The sequence below is a fragment of the Euwallacea fornicatus genome, chromosome 26 (genome assembly GCF_040115645.1).
Source record: "Euwallacea fornicatus isolate EFF26 chromosome 26, ASM4011564v1, whole genome shotgun sequence".
NCBI classification, from domain to species: Eukaryota; Metazoa; Arthropoda; class Insecta; order Coleoptera; family Curculionidae; genus Euwallacea; species Euwallacea fornicatus.
The window spans coordinates 1,291,821-1,309,630 of record NC_089566.1 but is presented as its reverse complement, the minus strand read 5'-3'; positions in this window follow the sequence as shown (position 1 = coordinate 1,309,630).

Genomic DNA, 17,810 nt, shown 5'->3' with positions numbered 1-17,810 from the left:
AATTTTGACAACCCTTTATTAAAAAAAATGATTTAAATCACTGATCCAAGGACTGTGAAATATTTTGTACAATAGCGTAGAATTCCATTGCAAAATTCTTAGCCATTTTCGAATGATTAGAAAATACCATACATTCATGGCTGAAAATCTAATTTTATTTGGAAAATTCTAAATATCTCGAAAACCGTCAAAATTAGATATAGATCATTATACACGAAAAATATTCATAATATTCCACAAAATCGAAATTTGTTATAATATATAGGGTGTTCCATTTAAAATAAGCGAGTTGACATTTATTTCCGGTATAACCGGATGTAGTATTTTCATGAAAATATTTTCAATCAATAGATCACCCTCACTTTAGTATGATGCCCAAGTTTAAACTTTTTCCTAGCCATAGTTTCGAAGATACGCATAGTGGTCCATATTCGTTGGACACCCTGTATAGCAAATAGGTATTTTTAATCTACCGAGTGATAGTTTTTCTAGAATTTTTAAACACACATTCACCGTATATCTAACGAAAATTGTTTTTGTTGTTTAAACAACACCTTTAATGCCAAAACTTTGCTTATGGCTGTAACACGGTGATTTTGCTTAAAACCTGCACGTTACAAGCAAATAGATAAAAATAAATACAAACAAAATTGGAGAAACTCGAGGTGCACAAACAGAAGGTTCAAAAATTCAAAAAGAGCATGTTACAAATAAGTTTTATCAGCTGTAAAATTTCAGGCAACAGAGAAAAAGCTAAATTTTGTAAAGCAGTGTTATTTCTTATGAGATTGCATAAAACAGAAGGTCTACCAGTAGAAGCCGTTGAAAAATGTTAATAATTTAGAAAGGATCATTTCATGAGCATGTCAGCAAATTACTACAGGTATGATAATGGAGGTATTAAGAGAATTTGGAAAAAAAATAATGAAATGTTTTGAAAAAGAGGGCTGACTGTGTCAAGGCACTATTGGAATGACTTAAAAATAAAGTAAATAACCCTACATAATTGCATAAATAATTAATTTTTTGTCTTTTTCTATTAACAAACCGAATTATTGTTTTGCATTAATTAAAAATTTAAATCGTCCAATTGTTAGCAAAACACATTAAGACTCGAAAAGTAATAATCTTTTCAATAAAGTGGAGACAAATGTGCCTTATTGCAATTAACAATAATACAATGTTCTTGGGCAAAATTCATAGTTTTAAGAAAACTGGTATATCGCTCAAATAACGTCACGTCTGATTATTTTATTTTTTTAGATTTAAGACAATGCAAACCTTTTTCCAAGTATAAACTTTTTTCTCTGAAGCCAATAATAAAAAAGTTTCCCATACGATTCCAATTTGAGCGGACACGCAGTATAATAAGTGCATAACGTAAAATTTTATGAGACGAGTCAGCTTATCGCCGAGCGAGCTTACGAGCAAGCTCAAAATAGATGAGTGGAACACAATCTTATTATGTACGAGTTACATATGATGTTTTATGTCTGATTTCTCATTAATTGAGTAATAATTTTACTTTGATGCCACACCGAAAATTCCTTCGCAACACCCTAATCATCATTTACTAGTTATTCATGTAAGAACTACATAATATGAAGTTTTATGACATGAATGAGTTTAAGGCCAAACCAGTTTGCAAACGAGTCCGTCAATGGATGAGTCGGATAAAACCTCATTATTTACGCATTACATACAACATTTTGTGTTCTTGATGAAATACCTTCATCGCCTGTTAAAAAAAGAAAATGAGTCTTCAGTATCTTTTCAAATATAAGCCCTGAGGTTAACCGTTAAAGTTGAATGGGAAATCCATTAAACATATGTGGGTGCACAGAACTGTTGCTGAGTTGCTGAGAAGGCCATTTGTTTTAACTGTTTTTTTCGCAAAAAAAGGGTGGTTTTTTGAAGAGCTTTCCAAAGAAAACGAGTTTGATAAAAACTTTGATTTTTATCTCTTTTATCTCTTTATCTCACTCATTACTCATATGAAGCACAAGCCTGTATTTATGAGAAACTGGTTAGAGGTAATATGAAGCTTACTTTTTCCCCAATCAGCCAAAGGAATCGCGTCGAATCTAATAGCAATACACAGGATGTCCGATTTAAACCGAAAATGTTAAGTAATAATTCATTTAACCCTACAGAAGACGCGCAAAATATTTTCACATCGGGAACCCCGTCAGTCCCAAGTTTCAATCTAAAAATGCTGAAGAATCCTTTAAAAGTTGATATGAATATTTGTTTGGAATTAATGTCTAAAGTTTTTTAAGTAAAAATTATGGATCAGTTAATTTTTTTTTAAATTAAAACAACAATTAAAAGCAATCTAAAAAGCCAAAAATCAACGTTATTTCATAAATAAATAAAGTCCCATCTTCAACGACGTAGATGCAATTCATCTTACCTATTGTGTCATGCGATAACAATCTTCACACATCGCCATTATACAGGTGCAACGAGAACTTTCCACTTCGATTTGCCGTATTTAAAGAGAAACCCCGGACTCGTCGATTTTTGATTCGAGGAAGACAATTTCGTATTGGATTTTCAACCCTTCAACTTCAACCCCTGAACGGGGGTGACAGTTACCCGCCAAATTTTTAATAGGAACGGGTGTCGAGTGATTTCCCATTTTAAAAATAGTTGCACCCTTATCATAATCTCCAAGTTTGGAGCCAGAACCACCATCTCCATTTACGTGACAGCTTGTCAAAATTTGCGGGGAAAAGTCTGTTAGTTAATAACTCAATATCACAATAAGATGCGCAGAATTGAAAGTAAAGGTAGGAAGACCTATAAAAGTGAGATACCACTGAAGCCTCAAACGGGGGTGAGCTTTACCCCTAATAGTATAATTAACGAACGCTACCAAATTACAGTTGAAATGTCACGTGACGTGGGACAACGATTTGAAGAAAATCAATTTTATTACACAGGGTGTTTCCTAAGTACGGTACATGACTTCGGGAGCGTATCCTACTGATAAAATGAAGGTAATTTTGTTATACAGGGTGAGTCGGGAGGATCGTGCCAAACTTCAGGAGCGTATTATACATGAAAAATAAATGTAAAAAAACTCAAATGTTGTTATCCGATTTTCGTTTGTTTACAAGTTATAGCGTAAACAAAATTAAAACATAAAGGTTAAGCAACATTTAGACGAAACGTTTCCTGGACGTTGGATTGGTCATGGTGGCCCTATTAGTTGGCCTCCAAGGTCTCCAGACCTCACACCACTAGACTATTGTTTGTGGGGTTGGTTTAAAACTGAAGTGTACAGAGTAAAAGTGGACACTCAAGATGCACTAATTCAACGCATTAGAAATGCTGCAGCTGCCATTAAAGAAAGACATGAAACAATCAGGAGCGCAACGAATGCTCTTCATAGACGAAACTGAAAATGTTTAGAAGTTAATGGCAATATTTTTGAACATTTACTATGATATCCAAACGTTCATTTATGGAATTTCTTATGAAATTTATAAATTTTTTAAATTTTATGTTTTAATTTTTCTTACGCTATAACTTGTAAACAAAAGAAAATCGGATAACAACATTTGAGTTTTTTTACATTTATTTTTCATGTACAACACGCTCCTGAAGTTTGGCACGATTCTCCCGACTCATCCTGTATATACTATATCCCAAAGATGCTTCATTGCAAAAACGCATATGGCACGTAAACGTAAGATCTAGGAATATTTTTTTCTCGAGGAAAATATTCAAAAAATACTCAGCCTGTTGTCCCGTCGCCTGGATAGTATGTAATTCGCCTACCCACTAAAGAACCTCCGAACTGTCCCGTGGGATGAAACATCGGCGACGATGGAGGTTTCAGTGTGTTCGTTTAATTTTCACACTATGCGATGTTTATTTCGATTTGGAATCGTTGGAGAAATGCGTAACTATTTTCCCCCTGCTTGCAGTTTCTGCGACCACCTTCCAAGTACCAGAATCTTGTTTTTTTAACATCACGATGACACGTTCCAATTGTGCAACGCCTGGGTTCATATTGGGAAATGATCGCAAATTGTGCCTACCCCATCTGTACCCCGTGCACGGATTTTTCCTCTAAGTTGCTGCTGAATTTAGTCTTCATTTTAGCCAGCACTATTGTTGATTTAATTCGGAAAAGAGCTGAAAAAGTTACCCCTTTTTGTCCTTTAGATTTGTGCTTGTTTTGGAATACTACGATTCAGAGAATCGTGCTGTTTGTAAGGAGCGTTACCACCTCTGTCTTTCTTTCACCATTTCGGAAATGACTTTGCTGCAAAGTTTCCATTTTTTTTTAACTTTCCAACATTGTATTTATCAAAATATTCGATTTTTCAGCATGCAATTAATTAATTTCGTTGAATTTCGAAAACGAGGCATTGTTCAAATAGGGAGACCCAATATTAGGTTCATGCAAAATTAACGACGACCTTTTTCGCGCTTTTCGTCTTACAAAAATTGGCGTTCTGTTTACTTAAAAAAAAAAAAAAACAATCTTCTCTATTTTAGTGACAAAAATGCGTATTGAAAATCGTTTCCATATTCGCTATATTATGCTGCACCACTTCGAGAAGCGATTAAAGGCAGCGCAGCCCTTTCGCGATCTCGACAAACTTCTTGGCGTAGGAACAATCAGCTAAAAGTAAATGGAAAGATGGTTCAGTAAGTTCAGATTAGGCGACAGATGAAGATGGAAGAGGCCCGCCATCGGATTTCGACGATCAAGCAATTTCGACTGCCGTAGAAGAGGAACAGAGCCTTATCAGCAGACGACTTCAACGTCGATCAATCCACGATCGAACGCCGTCTCGGAAAAGTGTGGAAATTAGCTAGATGGATTCCGCATGAACTTCCTGACAACAACAAAGCCGAACGTGCCCGCATTATCACCGATTTATTGCAACAAAATGAACAAACTTCGTTTATGAAGAATTTCGTCAGAGGTGATGAACCATGGTTGTTGTTCAAAAACGTCAAAACTAAGAAGGTTTGCGTATCGTCGGATGTGTTACACAAAGAAATACTAAAAGACGTCCACTGTAAAAAGCTCATTTGGTTTGTCTGGTGGGACGGAAACCGAATTATCCACTCGGAGATAATTTCAAACGGAATTTCTTATTGATGGAACGACGAGGATAGGGGACAACAGTAGCGGATTTTGGACAAAAACAGCAACGGCCATTGAACAACAATAGCAAACGACTATTGAACATTAATAGCAAACGGTCATTGAACATCAACAGCGACGTCCACCTTGCTCTACTTGACCGCCTTCAGGTTCTCCAATGATGACACGCTGCGCAAGAAGAACCATGTCGTCTTGCACCACAATAATGCACCTGCACATGTTGAACGTTGTGTCGTCGAATTTGTCACGAATGAAAGTTGCGATCTATTCCACGTCCGTCCTATTCACCGACCGAAGTCCTTAAGGACTAACACTTCAATCGATCGCTAAGAAACTGTCAAAGAACAACATTTACGGTTTGGATGACTTGGTGGCTGGTGACAAACCGTAAATTGCCTCCAAGAATCGTGATTTCTTTGTCCGTAGAATTAGTTGGGTACCAAGCAAATAGGAAGCAGTTATCGAAGTCGATATGCTCCAAAATAATTTAAAAAAACAAAAAAATACAATTCCTTCTTAAATAAAAAGAGGCTATCGGCCTACGTGGCCTTTTTGCCCATGTTGGTATTTACAGTGGTATAATGATAGTAAATGTAGTCTCAAAAATAGTATCATCCACAACATCACCCCAGAACCACCAGCACATCAGGCACACTAAACATCCCACATCTAGTCTATGTCTTGGTAGAGTTCAATCAGAGTTACGCCCGGTGTGAGGTAACGTGAGTTCCTAGTCTGTCGGTCAATGCACAGTCCAACAACGATGACCCAGTTTTTCTCTTTGTCTTTCCACTTTTTTTGTATTTGTAATAGTCTGTCTGAAATTTTTGTCATGTTAGTTTTTTCCTAAAGCGCTTCGTTGGAAGGGTTGTACAGTGGATTATCCGGGTGACGAAGTTTTGTAATTAGTCTTAAAGTTATTTGCTCTGTAGTTTGTATGTATTTTTTTGTTTTGTTAGTTGCGTTTGCCATAATTATGTTACCGTAGTCCAGTAGTGGTCTACAAATGGACTTATATATCTTGGATGCTGTGTTAGTGCTGATTCCTTTGTCCTTGTAAGTCAGCACTCTAAAGTGTTTTGCTCTCTTGGTCATTTCTGCTCTCATGTTTTGTAAGTGTTTTGTAAATTTCATTTTAGAGTCTAAAGTGATACCCAGATACTTAACGAACTTACTTGGTTTGGTGACCAAAATAATTATTTTAACCAGTTTTTGTGAATTTTTTTTGTTATTTTTGTTGACTAAAATTCAATGAAAAAAATCGTTGTTAATTCTTCGTCAACCCAATAATTACTGAGTTATTTTAATTTGTGGAATCTAAAAATGCGAAAATATACAGGATGTTCTGTTTGATATAAGGAGATTGAAATTAACATTCGGTATAAACAAAGTGGCGGAAACAGTAAAGTCGTACCACATAATGCGTCTTCTTAACCCAAACAATTTGTCGCCCAAAACATTTTCGAGTATCCCTAACCATGACGGAGACAATGCCTCGCAACAGAGTTGCTGAGACACTCTGTGTATGTTGCAAGTGTCTACATCAAGCGTCACAAACCTCTGTAAGTATGACACTCGCTGGTAAAAACTCTAAAACTATGACTAATTGTATAAAACGTCTCTCCAGTACCCAGTTGCCCCAAAACAATATTTTTTTAGGGGAAGAGATTTTTAAAAAAATAAACGAATTTACGAGACACTTATGCTAAATACATTAAGACCGACAAAACCAAAACATGACAAGCGGCAATTAATGCAGACTAATGGATATGGATACCTCCCATGAAATCATTCGAACGGTATATGTATTATGCCGAAGCTACGTCAAATGTCTACAAGGAATTAGAGCGTTAACACATATGTAACTCTATGAAAGCGTAGAAATATTTTGCAACCGAACCAGAACAAACAAATAATAACGATTCCGAAACGTCTAGTACGAAAATTCCAACATCGGTGCCTGCAAGTGCTGCTTCTGAAGTTACAGCTTCGTAAACTCCAGTTATTCCTAAAGGAAAGAGAAGCTGCAATTCTGAGCGATCGACTTCTGTGAACGATACCGTCACATATTTTGAAAGTAAAAAGAAAATCGCGTATGATGCATCTGAACAATTTTTTTTCACCCACATGTGTACAACAAAAACTTCCTCTCCGAGGAATAAATTGAGAAAAAGAAAATGAAAATTGCGCAGATCATCATAGGACAGGATTTTCTCCAATTGGAGGAGAGATGAAACAGCAACCAATCTAGATCTAAAAGAGCAGATACTTATGAAAACCTTTCTCCAGTCGGAAGCATTTGAAATGCATCACTATGTTCTCCAATCAATACTACATTCTCCAGAAAATTGGAAACCTCCGAAGTCTACACCACTTCAAATCACGTAACTCTTTTTTACGTCACAAAATGCAACTATTGAGAGTATATGACGTAAGTGGCCTTACGTAAAGCGGCAATTCATATAAATTTAATGCGCTAAAAAAGGATAAAGATATATTTAAATCGCGAAACATAACCCTATTTCTCTGCATGGCCGCCGTCCATTTTTTTGACGTTTTGCTCATCAACTTTGACGGAAAAATGTGTTCTTTTGAGCACGACAATGGCGCTAATTATTTATTATCGTTGTTGTTATTATTGTTGTTAGTATAATGCCCGAGTCCTCAAACAGTTGGTGTAACGAGCTTAGAGCGTCTCTTATCAATTATTTTGAAAGGAATTGGAAAATAATGGACCCTTGTTACCATTGAATTCAGTTAGAAAGGTAAATAGAATTTTTATATTTTGGAATTGAGTATCAACAAACTCTTATTTCTACTTAGTGCAAAAATGATAAATACTGATAGCGTCGCACTAATACCTGACAAATTCCCGCCACATATTAATTTAAAAATGATGTAGCGTCACTACCGACACGAAGCCTGTGACGTCCATGGAAAGTTACGTGATTTGAACCATACGGGTTATTAGGGAAACAGCTTTCGTAAATTTGACCAATGGTTAAAAATACGATTTTGAACAAATAAGTTCCTTGGAACGAAGGGCGAAAACCTAATAGTAAAAAAAAACATGTTAAAGTTAGCAACCGAATAACTATGATAAACTTAAAATTTTATTTAAATGTCGGAAAACGTACACGACAGATTTCAACTGTTTGATGTGTAAAAAAAAGTCATTCAACAATATGATTGCTAAAGGCAATTTAGAACTTAATAAATAATAACGTAAGTTAGCCGGTAAAAGTAAACTTAAGCGGCAATGCCGCATTGAACCCTGAACTAACCTGACCCTTCGAAGGGTCGCCCAAGCTAACTTCGCGAGTAAAGCGATAAAGCATTGGATCGGCAGCTCACAGGAATCCAAAACCCTTATAAAAATGCGTACCTAGTTCATGCAAATCCTTAGGGACATATCGAAATTAAATAAATATGACGCAACGTTGCCAATTCTCAAAAGATGTTTTTTTTTGCTTTCCGAAGAAATGGGTGTATTTGCGATCCCTGTTGTTCGCAACTTTTTTTTTGTTCAAAATGAAGTTCTTAATCGTTGATGAAATTTACGAAAGTTATTTCTTTAACACCCTGTCTATTACATTCCCCAATGACACGAACCAATCCGCTTCAAAAGAATCACCAGGTTCTCGTCACCTTACGCCATTTAAACCATAATAACAATTTTTAATCTCGCTTTAATCATATGACTAATGGTTCTTCGAGCGAAATACCCTCACGATCACTCGCATCTGATTTTAGAACATCATTTGCTGTGAGGTGGAACAGTTTATCGATACATTTTATTGTTGTTCCAAATCAAATACAGGATGTCTCGGAAAAATTGGCGAGCTGTAACTAAATTATTTATGAACGAATTTTGATGAACTGAAAATCAAATGAAATGATATTTTTCAGGCATTAAGGAACGCCAAAGTAATTTTTTTTACTCAAGCTCTTTTACTTCGGGTGTCAACTTTATGATTTCCTTTATTTTTACATTTTTTGATAGAAAATATTTTTGATATATGAAAAATTAATGTTAAAACAATTGTAAACTAAACTAATTTTTTTTTAATGTGAACAATATGAGTTACGTAGTCATCTGGATCGTCATAAAACCTGCGTGATATTTCGTGAACAGTTGGATTTCATTCCATCTCATTCTATTGTATCATCTTGCACAAAGACGCATGATGCCATGAACATATAATACCCAGTGAGAACGCACAAGATATAGAGCCATGCTTAGGTATGGGAACCACATTATTTTTTCTCATAATTTTCTGTGAGCAGTTATGATACAATCAAATTCATTTTGATGTGAAGATCCATAAGGTTTCCGCAACGAATATCGTTGCGAACTTTCTGCATCTCCGCTGCTAATTTTCCGCATTGGTTTTGGGGAGCCCTAAAAAATCACTATGGACCGCCTTATGATGTATCTGACTACATCGTAATTGGTACACGTGCAACCCACAGTATCCATTCTACCTCTCGTTTTATTATTATGCGTAAAAATCTCAAATTTGCCTGCAACACCACCAATGTTATCGTCATGGTGAAGTGATGAAAATAACAATGTTTTCCTTTTTTCTTGAGGTGTGTGATATGTATATATCTATGACAGCAAGGTCACATTTTTTGAGAAACCAAATATGGTCCCTCAAAGAGGGTTGAATCGATTTAGAGAACTGCAAAGGTAGCTCCCTCTGATTTTTCCATATTGTTTCCATAGCAATTAAGTCGTCGTTTGTCAGTAGTTTTTTCGGTGATTTATCACTTTAACCCGCCAAAAATTAATGGTGTCTTCTTTGAAACGATGACTTCTCTGATATCATAATATGTGATTCTTTAAAAAAAAATGCGATTCCCATTGTTTTCTATATAGGTACATGCAAGCAAGACGTAAGCATCGTAAATAGGGGTACTGGGTGGGATAAAATAAAACAAAAAAAAAACAGTCGAAAAATATAATAAATAATACAAAGCCAGCATCCCCCCCCCCCCAGCGCTCAATAAATGCGAGACAAAAAGGGGTTTCACCTTTTTCCTCGTATCTTGTGCTTGTATAAAGGGTGTTCATTAAGTATTTGCACAAACTTTAAAGAGCGAATCTTTGAGTAATTGCAATATAAAAAGTCCATGTGAACATTGGTTCGTATCAGCTTGGTTCTTGAGGTGCAGGGTTAAAAAAAAAATGTTTGAGATTTTGATTGTATTTTTGTTTAGTAACATGTCAATTTAACGAAATTCTCAATACTGGGAGTATCAGTGATGGGAAGCTGAAATATTTACTTACTTTTTTGTTTCTTGTCGGAGGGTGCCACGTTTATCCTAAAATTAACCGAACTTTCACTCTCTAAAGTTTGTACAAATCCGTAATAGATCACCTACATATATGTTTGTTTACAGGGTATCGATGTAGCAGCTCCTCGGGCTTCTATGAGTTCATTTGTGACTACATAAAAAAATCATTCATGGAGATGGATAGGTGCTAACGAAGGCGAATTTTAAAATTAATGGAAACTCTGCAGGGTGTCTCCCAAAAAGCGGGGCGTCACAAAGTGCTTTTTTCTTAATGGGACTATCTATATTTGTTTTCGCGTCATATAATCTTCTTTTGATCCTGCGTGAAGTCCTGTTTTCTGTTACCCTCAGATGCAGTGACTCGAATCAATGCCGTTTGAGAAGAAGTTTTAGGTGTTTGTAGTGCCTCAAACAAAATTAATATCACAGTTGATTTAAGTAAGATTTTGATCATTTTAGGATAGTTTTTCATATAAGATTGCATTAGCAGGCACAAATAGCCATTTAGTCAAAAATACATGCTCACAATAACAACTTTAATTTTCAACTCGATTTTTATTGTTTTTAGTATGATACAACGTCATGTTTATCTTCATATGATATTATTTTAATATTAATGGAGTTGTCAATTATTTAGAGAAAACCTGCATTCATGGCTAAGTGCCCGAGTGTTTCACATTCATAGCCATGGTTTCGATGTTTTTTTTTTGTTTTAAGCTTTGACAGTTCATTTACGGTTTTTTGGTCCTTAGAAAACTGTCCATTTTCAAACTGACCATCACCCAACAAACCCAACAAAAATTTATTTGTATGATTTTGGTAATTTATTAATGTGATGGTAATTGTTTAGCAACATCTCTGCGCAACGATTCCTTACTAGAGAACGTCCTAATGTAAAAAGGCTAAAAACTCTAAAAAAGCGTTTTTGAACGAACAGGGAGAGTCAATTATAAAAAGAAAAGTCGAAACGAGAGGGTCAAAGGGGCGGAGAGTGAACTGGACATCATTTTATCAGTAGTAGAAAACTCAAGCATTTCTGTAAGGGAAATTAGTCAAGAGTTCAATGAGCAAAAGTTAAAAAAAAAACGTGGAAACCAGGAAAGTACATGCCAAACCTTCAGACACTTAACCGTAACTATAGATTTTCCTGAAATAATTAACAATTCCATTAACGCTTAAGATAAAAATTACATTATTTTATTATACCCAAATTAAAAAAATTGAATTTTCTTTCGTTTTAAGCCATGAAAAACCATGGCAACGCATGATTATCAGTAAGGCACTTCGCCATGAATGCAAGTTTCCCAGATATAATATTTCCATTAACATTTAACATAAATTTGGCATTATTTCATACTGAAATGAAGGAAATTTGATTTTCTTTTCCTTTGCGGAATGAAAAACACTATCTTTATTTGAACAAACCAAGAAAATTTAAATTGAAAAGGTGAAAGTTCAAGTTGTTATTGGGAACCCTCTACGCGTATTTTTGGCTAAATAAGCGTTGCTGCCTCCTAAGAGGATCTTACATGAGAATCCATCCTAAAATTGTCAAAATATAACTTAAACTAAATGCGACATTAATTTTTTATGAGGCACCGCAAGTATCTAAAATCTCTTCTAAAAGGTCATAGAGTCACTGCACTTCAATGATCGATCTTCGATTAGGAGAATATTCTATCGCGTAAAAAAATGCAGATGGCGCCATTTAGAGGACAGCATGGTCCATTAAAAAAATTTCACTCTATGACGCCCCGCTCTTTTGGGACACCCTGTATGTGCTTGTCACTAATTTTAAGATTTACCTCAATTAGGCTCACATAGTACATCCTCATAATTGATTTTTTACGAAATTACAAATAAACTCATCAGAGTTCGAGGGACAGCGAATGGACACCCTGTACACTTTTCAGTACTTATGTAAATACTCCTCCGTCAGAACAAGGTATTTAAATAAGTAAAGCGCTGAGTAAGGCTGTCAGTGTTTCTAAAGCACTGACAGCTTCGACAGACGTGTGTTGTGGCGCTACGCACAAGTAACTAACAGTACGGTGATGTGTAGGTATGTACATATGTCGTAATTAGGTAATTCGGATAATTTGTATCAGACGTGTATGTACCACATATGCATAAGAGTGTAGCAAGTATACGAGTATAGTCAGTAAAAGTGCGATTAATGCAAAGCAGGCAACGTTTTCCTTTGTTAGATAAAGCAGATAGATTACTACATAGCTAAGACTGTCATCCAAGCAGAACCATTTTGAAGGGGCGTAGACTCTGTAATTAATTGGTTTATTGTTCGTGGCTCTCAACTCAGCCCATATTCAAGACAAATGTATCAGATTACCAGAAATTGATAATATAAACCACGTATATTCTATTCATGGGTATGTATCCTTTAACAATCAAATATATATATATATATATATATATATATATATATATATATATATACATATATAAGAGCCTGCAAGAAGATGGTTTTTCCCATCCAAAGAATCTGCGATCCCTAAAATTTTTGTTTTGTCGGACACAGGTAATAATCAATACGTTTTACGTTCAATTAATACTTTGAAATCTCCTTTAAAGGAGAAATCAACAAAACGACACTTACATGATTTTATGGCCCTATAAAGCCCACATGAAGGCAATTGAATGCTTGCGAAGAAAGTTCGAACGACTATTTAAGAGGTAGGCAGTGCTACGCCTCTACGCCTCTGGTAAATGAAGCTCATAGTGAGTCCGCAGTTCGAATTAAGTAAATGAGGCGCGGACAACTGTTACTCGAATATTTTTCTGCGGGACCATAATAAGCAATTATCGCACACTGTGATTACCCGACGAGTCACATCTTTATATGAGGACAGGAAATTTCACGCTTTTAATCTTTTACCAATAAGATGTTTGACGGGTGCTGCTTTCCTGTGGCAGCTTGAAAGAATTCCGGAAGTTTTTCACGTATGAATAAAATTAATGAGTGAAAAGTTTCCTAATCTTTCAAGTATTAAGTCTCATGTGCATACAACGACTTCATTGCACAATTTCGGTTAACAAACCTTATTGATCTGATTGCTACCTAATCGCCACAGTTCAATGCCGGTGTAAGTGTCTAATATCAAAAATTGCCAATATCGCTTCAATTTTAAATTGGTAAATTTGGTGAAATAGCTAAATGCAAGTTACTTAAATATACCTGATTGAGTTTACGTAATTAACCTTTTTGCTCCTCTAGACGCACCACTTACTAAGCAAGGAAGGATAAATAATGTTCCTACAACTTTTATAGATTAAAGTTGTTAAAAAATTAATATATTTGTTTGAATCATTTATGTCAAACTTGTCTAACTAAAGTTGAAAACTCGAATTTTTTAAATTGCCTTTCGCAAGTTTTTAACAGACAGAAGTGAGGTGTAAGTTTTAGGTGTATTGCAACACACACAGTATTCAGTTAGTTATCTGAAATTGCTGCGGCAAGCACCTACCTAATTCCTCTAATTTTAAATAAACCAAAATTTAAATCCCCATATTGCAGCACGTTCTTATGGCATATTTAAGTAATTTCAAAGCCTTAAGAAAGTAATTAAACGAACATGCGTATTTACTACCCTGACAGCTCTATAACGGGACAAACCAAAATTCTACATTATTTACATATTTTAACGATTAATTTATTATACAGGGTGCCCGGAAATGACCTTGAAATATTTTAGGAGGTGATTCTAGAGGCTAAAATAATAAAAAAAGTTCTTAGAAACATACCCCAAAAAATTCTTCTTAAAGGGGCTAGAACCCTTCAAAGAAGGAGCTCTGAAAATGTTTTTTTCGCAATATTTTCGAAACGGTTTCTGTTAAAATTTTAAAAATCGGCGTTTTTTAGTAAGATAGAATGGGAAATCTTTCTTTGTGCTACTAATTGAATATTTTAGTCAGGGCCATCACATACAGGGGGTCTCCGACGTAAATCTCACATTAACTATTTTGTTTGTGGCAATTCTTAATTTTCGAAATGAAATTACTGATTCGCAAATATTTTATTTGCATTGACATCCTGTATAGTTGTTAGGATGGTGCAAGACCGAAATTAACACACGTTTAATTCCTGATTTAGCAAAAATGTTGGTACCGAAAATCCGAGTACTAACAAATAATTTTGCATATGGGAAATCCGAAACGGTGAACTTCACTATATTTTTCTTTTCTGCTTCACACGCATCCAATAAAATTGTAAGGTTAAGTTTTCGCAAAAACCATCGTACCCATTGGTCTTTGTTTTTAATTACGAAGTTGAAATTTAAGTTAGAACAACGTGGCAGCCCTATAACTCCCAAAAGAATGTTTTATTGTTTTACGAAAACATGATTTTTCAGCTACAACTTTTATTACTTTTAGTAAGCTATTTGATGAGACGGAATCTCGCGGTTTTAGCTTTCCTTTCTTAGTCTCGCAAGATCTAGTAAACAACATAACTTCCAGGTTTTCAAAAAAAAATAAAAATTTTTAAGATTTTTTTCTTACATATTGCAACAAATATCCCAAAAACGATATAGAAAGACTTAAACCGTTATTTTCTATCTGAAGTGCTTTGTATCTCCCCTTAATGTTAGGACCGCAAAAACGATAGAGGGTACTCCAAGTGACGTTGCAGTGCGACCGACGTCGCAAAAAAATTCATTAAAAAACATCTGTAGGGCACTGAATATCAAAAGCACGTCTTGGATAAACTCGCCATTCATTGTTAGCTTTGTCAATGTCATATTTTATGTGTTAATGATCCGAGAATATACATAAGATAGTTCACAAGATTATAACTATTGTTCGGAAACGACCAGAGCTCAAAGAATTCGGTCAGCGATTGGCAACTTGAGCTAATATGTTCTTCTCTTCATTTAATTCATTGAATTAAGGAAGAATGACACATATAAGTTTGAAATTCGAATGCTGTGCTCAACACAGTACTGACTAGCTGCAATCTCACGTGTGAACACAATACGTCACTGTTAGTTATTGTTCTCACTAAGAACAATGTGTTTTTTTTTTATTAATGTATAATTCGACACGAATGTTAAATAACTAAATAATAGTGCACAAGTTACCAAAATTGTTGAAATGCATTGTTTCATCCAACGTTATTGTAAGTGTACGTGTGTTATCCCCATAACACTGTTCAACACAATAGTAGCTGATAGATTTTGTCTCGAGAATAAAATTTTTCATGTGTGATCATAGTGAGAAATTGTAAAAAATCAATTCACCCGAACTTGGTCTACGATAAATTCAAAGTTTGCTCAGCAGAATGAACAGTTGTGCCATCTTAGTGAACATACAGTAGCGGACAAAAGTTTGGAAACATTCTTCACATGAATTGGTGAATGAATTTATGAACGTTTAGGAAACGTTCCTAAATCTTAAAAAGTGCATGTTTTAATGGCGCCCTCGTAGGTTAAATATTTACAACAAATTTTTGATATTTGCACCAGTTAAGCCCCTTTACGAATATGAAGGCATTTGTGTCAAAAAACAACACAAGAAAGAATAACAATAATATTTCTATAGGTGTGCGATTTTCATGGCGACAAAAGTTTGGAAATAACGTATATTGCAGTACAGATTTTCCTTATCTGTGATATTTGTGTTAGTACTCTTGTGACGTTTCATCTAACTCCCAAAGTCAGAATGGGTGAGGTCAAACAATATTCACAAGATTTGAGAAATAAAGTTATTGAGTTATTTAATGATGGTGTGAAGCAAATTGACGTTGCAAAGAGGTTGCAAATGTATCGAGGAGCTACGTTCAAGATTGCCAAAAGTAAAGTGCACGGTGCTACCGCCACTGGACCAAGAAGCGGAAGATCCCACAAAACGAATAGTGTCGTTGAGAGATACATAAAACGTTTATCAAATAAAAGTCGTCGATTAAGAGCAACTGATATATGGAGGGAAATAACAGTTCGAGGAGAGGATAATGTCTCTGTGCGTACTATCCAAGGAAGTTTAAATGACGCAGGGCTATTCGGAAGGCGTCCCGTGAAAAAAAACCCTTGATATCTGAAAAAAAGAGAAAGGCCCTACTTGAGTTTGCTAATTTGGAAACTGCGTTTGTGCACTTAACCTGGACGAGAGAAAAATGGGGAACCGTTTTATAGAGTGATGAAACTAAGGTAAACTTGTTAGGATCCGACGGAATTGTGTATGTTCGACGTCCTATAAGAAGAAGATTCGACATAAAGTATCAATTACCAACCACCAAACACGGTGGTGGAAACATATTAGTTTGGAGCAGATTTCCTGGGTTCGGTCCATTGGTACATATTCAGGGGAAGATAGATAGGTTTATGTACAAGGACATACTTGAACTTAATATGCTTCCGTTTGCAGAAGAGGAAACGCCTCTTCGATGGTCATTTCAGCAAGATAACGAAGCACTGCCCAAAACTTGTACGGGAGTGGTTCCAGTCGAAAAATGTCAACGTTCTAAAATGACCACCTTAGTCCCCGGATCTTAGTCCGATAGAGCGCCTCTGGGACCGTATCAAAGACAGTTGAGTTTACAAGAAATAAAAATGAATTATTTAGTGCAGTGAAAAATATTCCGCAAAAAGTTTGTGAAGAACTAGTCGATTCTATGAGTGGCAGATACATTGCTGCATCAAGGGCTAATGGATATGGAAAATTAAGAGGAACGGAAACGGAATGTTAAGGAAATGAATTAAATAAACTAATGGAAATATTAAGAGAATTAATTTATTTTAAGATCGTTTCATCAAACATTTTTGAAAAAATCATTCTATTTCCAAATTTTTGTCCGCTACTGTACGAGGTTTGCAATTCATCACTACAACTTTGTTTAAGGAGTGGAGTTGGCACTTCATTTCGAAAACGTTCCGTGTGAGTATTCCTGAAAAAAAAATGAATACTCCAGTTTTTCCACAATGTCACAAAAAACACACTAACTAGGAGTTTTAAAAAGAAATTGAACCAATAATTCTTCGATTCTACCTTCCCTGGATGTACGGCCTTCTCCATGATTACACGAGGATCCTCCGGTACCCAAATTTTCTTACTCTGCGAATTTACAAAGCTGAAAGTACGAAACCAGGAGTCATTAATGCAAGACGTTTTTTTCAGTAACTGCATTGCAGTTGGCACTATGATTAAGGTATCACTGGCAGAACTGTACTCGTCAATTACAACCCGACGATAACGGTTTCATAACATGAGCAGCTGCAGGTCTTTTCGCACAAGCTTATGACATGCTCCAAATGAAACGTGAATTTGTTGAAATAAGGACTAACAGAGGTTGTTGGACGTTTTAGGTCTGTCTACTTCCTTCTTTACGTAAAATTTTTCTTACGTCACGAAACGAGTTGACGCACCCTGT